At 44.9% G+C, this 9,877-nt stretch overlaps 1 long non-coding RNA gene across 1 annotated transcript; it reads left to right on the top strand.

The window, feature by feature from the left end:
• Window positions 1-417: 417 nt before the first annotated feature.
• LOC310828556 lies at window positions 418-2,691 on the top strand. Its single transcript, XR_014557023.1, has 3 exons — window positions 418-654; window positions 1,472-1,814; window positions 2,562-2,691. It is a non-coding gene; the product is annotated as an uncharacterized lncRNA (long non-coding RNA).
• Window positions 2,692-9,877: the final 7,186 nt, after the last annotated feature.

The following is a 9,877-nucleotide window of genomic DNA, read 5'->3' as shown; positions in this document are numbered from 1 at the left end:
TCGGTCCCACTCACCTCACAGGGTGTTTGTTGTGGGGGGAGAAGGGAAAGGAGAATGTTAGCCACTTTGAGACTCCTTCAGGTAGTGATAAAGCGGGATATGAAATCCAAACTACTACTCCTCCTCCTCCTCCTCCTCCTCCTCCTCCTCCTCCTCCTCTTCTTCTTCTTCTTCTTCTTCTTCTTCTTCTTCTTCTTCTGGACTCCATGCAGATGGAAGTTGTAAATAGGTGAAAAAACCAAATTTCTTAAAGCTACGACAGTCTCCACTGTGCCTGGAACCCCCTAGAATCTTGCTACCGCTCGGCAGAGAGCTGTGGTGGCACCCAACTTTTGTAGCACAGCAAAGAAACATTTAGCATAATGGTCTTTTCTTCTACCAGTGACAGTAAGGTCCAAACCTACTACATTTACAGTCGTACCTTGGAAGTCAAACGGAATCCGTTCCGGAAGTCCGTTTGACTTCCAAAGCATTCGACTTCCAAATTGCAGCTTCTGATTGGCTGCAGGAAGCTCCTGCAGCCAATTGGAAGCCGTGGAAGCCCCGTCGGACATTTAGCTTCCAAGAGAACATTCGAAAACCAGAACAGTCACTTCTGGGTTTTGATCATTAGGGAGCCAAAACGTCCGAGTTTCAGGGCATTTAACAACCAAGGTACAAGTGTATTTAAAAGCATGCTTACATTGGCCACTTATATTTTGGGGGGGAAAGCAGCAGTGTGGCCTCAAATCTGGGACATGCTTCTGATTTGAGTCATAAATTAGTTTCCTGCAGAAAATCATCACCTCCTGGGTTGCTGTTTGTCCCCAGAGGTAATGTTTGCAGTAATCCCAACATTCAGCTGAGTGATGGCAACTAAATGTTGCACTTTCAAGAAACTATCCTCTTTCTTCCAGGATCCTAAAAATGGCGCCTTTGCTGAAGGGTTGCATTCATTAAAGGATCATAGAAAAGTTAGATACATCCCAAGTGATTCAAATTCAGGTCCTCTGGCAGTGAGATTGGGAAAGCTGGATTGAATTTGGCCCTCCAAGACTTATTTGGCCCCTCAGACTCTCCACAATCTACCACCCCGCTTTGCCACCCCTGGCCAGCAGCTTAAACTCTGCTGTTACTCATGAGGTTACTTGCCTAGATGGACTGATGGTTTGAATCAATCAATGGGACCTTTGTATATCCCCAGTTGATACAGGAAAAATGAGAATTTAGCTGGAGCCATAAAAAGTATGCAAGGAAGAGGGAAGTGACTTATTTGCAGGAAGCACACCAAGTGAGTAACATATATACGCTCTCAGACAATGACTTTTGACTTGTTCTAGTGTGTGTCCTGATTTTCAGGATTGCAGAGAGCTTTAAAAAGAAAGAACTAAGGCACATCAGCAAAGAGGCACTTGAAAGTTTTGAAATAAAATAATCCTGTACTCTTTGTTGCAGAGAGAGAAATATGTTGTTTTGATTGTTACTTTTTTAGTTGCGCGTTCCCAGCGATCCCTTTCTATCTAAGAAGGAACATCAAACAACAGCGAAGAAGATGGGAAGAAAAAGGAGGCAGTGCTGTGATCATCCCTATTGTGCTCCCATCCAAGAAGAGTGGCCTAGCTTCATTTTGTTTAGAAAAAATGTCATCAAAAGCTCACAAAAGAATAACACTTGAGTGGAGATGTCCTTGTGGCATCGTCTGTGATGCTGCAATACTTTGTGGAGAGGCTCCTCTTAGCAACTCACATAGAAACCTATGAAGCTGGGCTGAGGCTAACCCATTTTTATGGTACTGATGGTGGCCTTCCTGTTCTCTGGTGCTGATGCAATTTAAAGTAAGTAGCCATGGGCATGTCAGCCAACCCAGAGAATGGTTCTGGCCTGTTTCTTTGAGTTGGGGTGGGGGCATAAACAGCACTGGTTGTCCTTCTGGACAGAAGGGGCTAAAGCCTGGTGGAGAGCACATTCGCAGCAGTGGCTTCCCTGCAGGTGGGTCACTGTCTCTTACTGGGAGTGGAGAGGCAGCAAAGCAAACCGTTAGGTCCAGTCGCGGACGACTATGGGGTTGTGGCGCTCATCTCGCTTTACAGGCCGAGGGAGCCGGTGTTTGTCCGCAGACAGCTTCCGGGTCATGTGGCCAGCATGACTAAGCCGCTTCTGGAGAACCAGAGCAGCACATGGAAACGCCATTTACCTTCCCACCAGAGCGGTACCTATTTATCTACTTGCACTTTGACGTGCTTTCGAACTGCTAGGTTGGCAGGAGCAGGTACCGAGCAATGGGAGCTCATCCCATTGCAGGGATTCGAACCACCAACCTTCTGATCGACAGGTCCTAGGCTCTGTGGTTTAATCCACAGCGCCACCCGCGATTATGCAATTGCACCAGTGGAGCCAATTCATGCATTTGCACCATGCCAGGATCCCCACTGTCTCCTCCTTTCCACACTGCAGGTCCCCCAGAAAGATACTGAAAACCCACCTTTTCTCCATCGATTTCTCTTAAACAGTAGTTTCCAACAATAACCATCAGAAGCCAATTGGAGAAGCAGGCAGAAATTGTGCTTCATTTTCTCTTCCAGACAGAAAGAGCTCCTTCAGATGTCTTTTTTCAGGAAGCAGACCCGCCTTGAAACACAAAGGGCAGCTGTATATGTATAACTACCTTCTAATGACAATGAAGTCCATTTGGTAATGAATTACTCTCAATGTTCTCTGACTTCTGTTTCCAAGAATTCAGCCAGCAGCAATCCCTCGGCAGCTATATGTATTGCCGTTTCCTGGATTTCCTCTACATCAGCAACACATGCATAATTCTTTCTCAATGATCTTATTATATAAAGCCATCACAATTGACCAGGGCTCGGTGTTAACGAGATTTTGGAAGCCATACAAAGATGTGGGAGGGGTTCTAATTGGACTCTATTGGATGCATTTCAGATGATGAGAGCCTTAAAAAAAACAAAAAAAAAAACAGGCACACACTATGAATCTTTAATCCATTTGTTATTTCGTTCTCCCAACTGCTTCCCTGCACCCACCACACTGCAGAATTACTGCTGGGACCACTGACAGAAATCTGTCTGAAAGGGCCTTTCAGAAGCCAGGCTGAACAAGGAAGTGAGTTGGGAAAGAGTTAGGAGCCAGCAGCAGTTCTGTTTTGCTGGTTGCAACCTCTGGAAGCTCATGATCAGGACTTGAAAACGGGGATTTGTGAGGGTGTTTTGAGGGAGAAGCCCAAGTGCTGTCTCACATGTACGTAGGACCAAGAGACATGGATGGTGAGGCAGCTGCTGTAGTGGCCTGCTTGATTTATAACACAGAACACAACTAATTTATAAATATGATGATGGGGCATCCAGAAAGTATCTAACAATGATACGATACGATACGTTACGATACGAATAATCTTTATGGTCATTGTCCCACACAGAACAACGAAACTGAAAAAATCTACATAAGACATTCAAAAACCAACAAGCCTGCTACCCCAGCTATCCCAACCTGGTTAGCCCCCTAAAAACACTGATACCCCATTTTTAAGTACAATATACTCCCATAGAGACTCCTTAGGTAAAGGTAAAGGGACCGCTGACCATTAGGTCCAGTCGTGACCAACTCTGGGGTTGCGGCGCTCATCTCGCTTTATTGGCCGGGTCATGTGGCCAGCATGACTAAGCCGCTTCTGGCAAACCAGAGCAGCGCACGGAAACGCCGTTTACCTTCCTGCTGGAGCGGTACCTATTTATCTACTTGCACTTTGATGTGCTTTCGAACTGCTAGATTGGCAGGAGCAGGAACTAAGCAATGGAAGCTCACCCCATCGCGGGGATTCGAACCGCAACCTTCTGATCAGCAAGTCCTAGGCTCTGATCAGAAGGTCGGCGGTTCGAATCCCTGTGACAGGGTGAGCTCCCGTTGTTCAGTCTTACACTGCGTTTAAAACCAAAATCTCACCAATGTATGTGGAAGAATAGTATTAAATGCAGAACTAAAATGCAGCTAGAGAGGGACAAGAATCATTCCCAAAAGTATGATATTGGCTGTCCTTGAATCTTCCCACCACACTTGCCATCCTCTCCTGCCGCTCCCTTTGAGAACCACTGATCTTGGGGGAACAACACTGAAAAACTGGAAGCAGTGACAAAGGATGGGTTCACTGCTAATGGCCTGACTGCAGAATCAAGCCAGTGCAAATCAAACACTGCAAATGTAAGGGGAAAACAATGCTTTCAGTATTTTCCTTCTTCCCTCTCCCTATAGTTTTGTGTCACGTTTTAGATTGCAAGCCCATTTTTATGTCAGGAGTTCTGAGTGGGGGGGGCAGGGGGCTTGGTTGAAGAGCGAACCCAAAAGTGCCCTAGAATATAAACAAATAATTCCGCAAAGACCAAGCGTCAAGGAGGGAGCATGTCACGTGAATATACGTACGACCAAGCAGAGAAGTGGCTGTTGCTCTTCCTTCCCAAAGACTGGTGTAGAAGGTGATATTGATTAATTCTTTTTAAAACAACAAACCCTTAAGAGCATAAAGGTGTGCAGCTTTTTAAAACGTTTGTTTTCCTTCTCCCCAATTACCTTTTATTATTGCATTTTGCTACAGCTGGCACTAATTGTGTAGGAAAGAAGAGGGGCGGCTGCTTGATTGATTTGGTGCAGCTGCTGCTGATTGCTGTTAATTGTCTTTCATTTTAAATTGCTGCCTTCTCACCCTGTTTGCTGTGCTTTTTAAAAAAAGGCACTGAGCTGTACTTTAATTAAAACACCATCAGCAAAGGGAATACACCTTAGTGTGTTCAGAGGTATGTAAGCAAAAAAAAAAAAAAAAAATTCAAGGCAGCCCTGTGTTGTGCACCCTGTCTGTGGATCCAAATAATTCCCACCATAATATTTTTCTGCCTCATATCCATGCCAACATGTTATAATAAACATCTAGGGTGGGGTGGGGAAGCTCAAATGCAGCCCTCCAAGCACCTGTCTGACTCTCAGGACTCTTTCCAACATTAGCAAAGTCATTTAAATAATGCAGATGGAGTCCAGAGACAAAAGCCCTAACAACACATTACTGAGCAAAACAGAACAAAAACAGTATATAATTTGTGGGAAAATAAACAGAGAGATTTTGTCTTTCTTAGGTCAGACCTTCTACATAGCAGGGAGACATGCAACCCAACATACAGAGGAAAGCCGCCTCTGCTGCATGTTCAACACCCACTCTCCAGTCACACCCTACTTGAATGTCTTTGGCTGGCTGGATTGTGTCCTTGAGCTCTAATAATGCCTCCTGATTATCTGAACAGAGGATAGAGGGAGGGTGTTTGTACAAACGTGCCTACTGTACAAAGGTAAAGTTTACATCCATTGCCCACTTCTGCCCCTGTGCCACCAACACCACTGATAAAGGCCCTCTCAGAGGTAGCCCAGAAGGGAATGCAGCCCTTGGCCTTAAAGAGGTGCCCTGCCCTGATCCCCATACACACTACAGTGGTACCTTGGTTTAAGAACAGCTTAGTTTATGAACAACTTGGCTTAAGAACGCTGCAAACCCGGAAGTAGGTGTTTTGGTTTGTGAACTTTGCCTTGGAAGCAGAACATGTTTCGCTTCCTGTTGAGTGTGTTCCATTTGTAAATTGAGTCCCTTGCTGTTATGGGAAAGCATGCCTTGGTTTAAGAATGCTTTGGTTTAAGAATGGACTTCCGGAACGGATTAAGTTTGTAAACCAAGGTACCACTGTACTCAACAGAACTTACTCATAGTCTATGAAGAACTTCAGCACTTTGGACAGCTCAGTGGTCAAGGATGTATGTGGGCATTTTGGCACCATTTAAACATGCTGAAGAAAGTGTGCAATCACTTTGATTTGAGCAAGAAAAGCTACCACCCTATTTATTTGTTTTCAAAGTCACCTTTAGTGCTTCATTTTTCATTTTCTGTTATAACAAATCTGAAGCAAAATTAGCTGCATTTCTTTTTAGCAAGTCTTACCTTAAAGGTAAAGATAAAGGGACCCCTGACCGTTAGGTCATCACGAACAACTCTGGGGTTGCATCTCTCATCTCGCTTTACTGGCTGAGGGAGCCAGCGTTTGTCCACAAACAGCTTTCTGGTTCATGTGGCCGACATAACTAAGCCGCTTCTGGCGAACCAGAGCAGCGCACAGAAACGCCATTTACCTTCCCACCAGAGCGGTACCTATTTATCTACTTGCACTTGATGTGCTTTTGAACTGCTAGGTTGGCAGGAGCAGGGACCGAGCAATGGGAGCTCACCTCATCACGGGGATTCGAACCGCTGACCTTCTGATCGGCAAGTCCTAGGGTCTGTGGTTTAGACCACAGAGCCACCCGCGTCCCTCTAGTCTTACCTTAACTCTGGGCTTTACTGATTAAATTGACCCCCCCACACTCTCTAAATACCACAGCAAGGGTGGACTGTTGTTTCCTTCACAGATAGCTGTGGGGTTGCTCAGAAGCATCTGATTGGCCAGTGCTCAACACTGGAACGTATGGATGGATAAATATTTGGTCTGATTCCGCAGTAGCCAAGCACTTCTATGGAAGGACCATAGCTCAGTGGTAGAGCATCTGCCTTGCATTCAGAAGCTCCAAGGTTTAATCCTCAGCATCTCCAGGAAGGGCAGAGAGAGAACTCTGTCTGAAACTGTAGCACCCTGCTTAGCTGGAATGAAATATTCAACGCAGGAATAGAGAAATTAAAATAGTAATTTATTTGTCAGACAAATAAATGAGAGGCACAGTGGTATATGGTTACCAAGCTCTGGCCTCCCTCTGCCATTCTGGCCAGCACTTATATTTCCTTAATCCAGCCCCCTTGCTCCTCCTGTGGCTGCCTCTGTCCAATCAGCCTGGTTGAAATTCCTATTGGCTGTTTGCTAGAACCAATCACAAAAGATACACCCATTTCCTTATGCCCTTTTATGGGAAACAAAAAGCTATATATTCTTCTATCTATAAATGACAAATAAGTAATAATATATCTTACATGTGTCTCAACAAGGAATCTTAATTACCAGCTCACCTCTTGCCCTCCTTGCCCTATTGCCTTCCAAAACAGATGGTTAATCTTAAATTTTTATCTTAAACTTTTATCTTAAACAGATGTCAAGGATCTTGATTTCACATCAACATTGAAAGATCTCCTTCATTTGGAGGTCTTTAAACAAAGGCCTGATAACCATAATGTTTCCTGCTTGGCAGGGGGGCTGGGCTGGTGGCTGACTTAATTTTCAGGATAATTACAACTCTTACAACTATATGAAATAAGAATCCATCATTTCTTAAATCCTTTGCATAATTACATTTAAGCCAATATATTTAATACATAACATAAATAACCTTTTAAAAGGAAAAGAAATCTTAAAAGGATCTCAGTTTAAGAAAGAAGCAACTTTAGAAAAGACTTCCAAAAATACTCTCTCCCTTTCTGCCAGCTATTTGCTCTTGGCCTTTTAACCTTAGGAAAATATGGCTCAAGTTTAATGGGAGGCACATGGTGTTATTTTACTATTTACCCACTCTTAATTATGTTTATCTCTGCTTTTTTATATTCTGTAACATGCAAGGTCAGTGTCCTGCTCTCAGCCTGTAATTCCTTTTTTTACGACTTTGAGAATTGTTTTCTGCTATAAATCAGGGGGGCCCCTTGTCCAGGAGAATAAACATCTTGCCAAGGTTCTTTAGGCAGCTGGTCTTCTGCCTGGCATGAAACATTTGAAAATCTTTAAGCTCTTTAAGATACAGGCCCTGATCGAAATATAAGCTTTGATAAAAATGCAGGCTTATGATTAGATGCCTCAAAACAGGGGAGCTGCAGGCAGTCAGGGTAGTCCTGGCGTGGGGAACATTTGGCCTGCCAACTCTTGCTGAACTTCAACACCCATCTGCCCCAGCAAGTGTGGCCAATGGCCAAGGATGATGGGAGTTGTAGTTCAGCAGCATCTGGAGGGCCAAAGGGTCCCCCCACACACACACACACACGGAGCAGGAAATACTGAACTAGATGGGCCAATGTTGTAACTGTCATAAAGGGAAAGGGTCCAGTCGTGGCTGACTCTGGGGTTGCAGCGCTCATCTCGCTTTATTGGCCAAGGGAGCCGGCGTACAGCTTCCGGGTCATGTGGCCAGCATGACTAAGCCGCTTCTGGCGAACCAGAGCAGCGCACAGAAACGCCGTTTACCTTCCCGCTGGAGCGGTACCTATTTATCTACTTGCACTTTGACGTGCTTTCGAACTGCTAGGTTGGCAGGAGCAGGGACCTTGCAGCGGGAGCTCACCCTGTCGTGGGGATTCGAACCGCCAACCTTTTGATCAGCAAGTCCTAGGCTCTGTGGTTTAACCCACAGCACCACCTGTGTCCCCGTAACTGTCATAGCTGTCAACTTTTCCCTTTTCTTGCGAGGAATGCTATTCGGAATAAGGGAATTTCCCTTTAAAAAAGGAAAACGTTGACAGCTATGGTAACTGTGTGTAAGCCAACTTCCTGTGTTTTGGACTGCCTGTCTCCAAGTCAGCTTAGATTCTGTGTGACAGCTTGAAGCCACACAATGCAATACAGGATGCCAGCTTTGAAGTGGCAAAACAGATCCAGCTGTTGGATCCTTTTTGCCACTTTAAAGCCGGCATCCCATATTGCACTGTGTGTTTTCAAGTTCCTTTTGCTATCAGTTCCACTTTCTGTAGCTACAGCACTTGGGAGCTGTCCGCACCCCTCAGGCTGCCCTTGTCTCAAAAAGAAAAATTCAAGCATATAGGTGGCCATTGGCAATGAAAATCTGTGCAGCACATGTTTTGGCAATGAAGAAAATCTGGGCCTTGGTTCTTTGGGCATGGTGACCTATTAACAGCCCGATGCAAGAGGCAGACCATAATTCACACTCATGGCAATTCTCCTACTGAACCTTTGTAAACGCCTCAGCACTAAATCAGCCGTCCGTCCTCAGGAGTATTGAGGAGTGAAAATCCCGAGCAAATGAAGGCAAAATCTGCTGAGCTTTTATATTGCACTGTAACTGATTGCATTGAATTCCTAGGCACCAAAGCAGGGAGCTCATTCTCATATCGTGACCGAGATATGGACAGTTCATACACAATCCTGTTATGTACATGGTTCATACCCAAGTGCTAGTTTTCCTGAAGGGCAGTTTTATGGGGAGACCTCAAGCTGATAACATGGCAGGGGTCATTATGGCCTTTTGACTTTCTTTCCCCACCTTTGTCCTCATTGTGGGACATCCAGGAACGCTGACTGGTGGGATGGGGGTGAGGTAAGTGACATCATGTCAAGGTAAAATCCTGTACTTTTAATCAAGAAGTCATTTTAACCACAGCTCCTTTTGTCTGACAACTCACTGATCAACTTATTTTAATATCCAACAGAGGCTATCAATGCAGTCCCACGTCTCTCCGCTCAGAGTAAGTCTCACGGAATCCAATAGGACTTTTCCCTGCCAAGCGTGTGCAGAAGTGCAGTCTATATAATTTGCTAATTCCTTCTTTTATGAACCTCCGGCTCAGTTGCCTAATCTTCCCCAGCCGTTCACCTGGTTGTCTTATGGACAGCATACCTAGGCAACACAACGTATGTGAAATGCAATCAGGCCCGGTTTGCAATGCCGTATTTCAAAAGGCACCTCCACGAGGGCAGAAGGACAGTGGCGCGATTTGCAAAGGATGCGAAATAAATCTGCTGTAACCAAAAGGATGCCTTGGTTAGCAGGCAAAGTAAGTGGAGCTCTAATGTACTTGACAAGCAGAAATATCAAAGCTAATCAGGTGCAGCTGCGTGAGGTTGAGTCAGCTACCTTAGCTTCTGAATCATTTATTACAAGCTCATTTTTGTGGCCTGTCAGAATATTAGCATATTTAAGGAGACTTAAT

The sequence above is a fragment of the Podarcis gaigeae genome (genome assembly GCF_964106915.1).
Source record: "Podarcis gaigeae genome assembly, chromosome: 12".
NCBI classification, from domain to species: Eukaryota; Metazoa; Chordata; class Lepidosauria; order Squamata; family Lacertidae; genus Podarcis; species Podarcis gaigeae.
The sequence above is the reverse complement of the archived record's forward strand: the minus strand, read 5'-3'. Positions and strand labels throughout refer to the sequence as shown.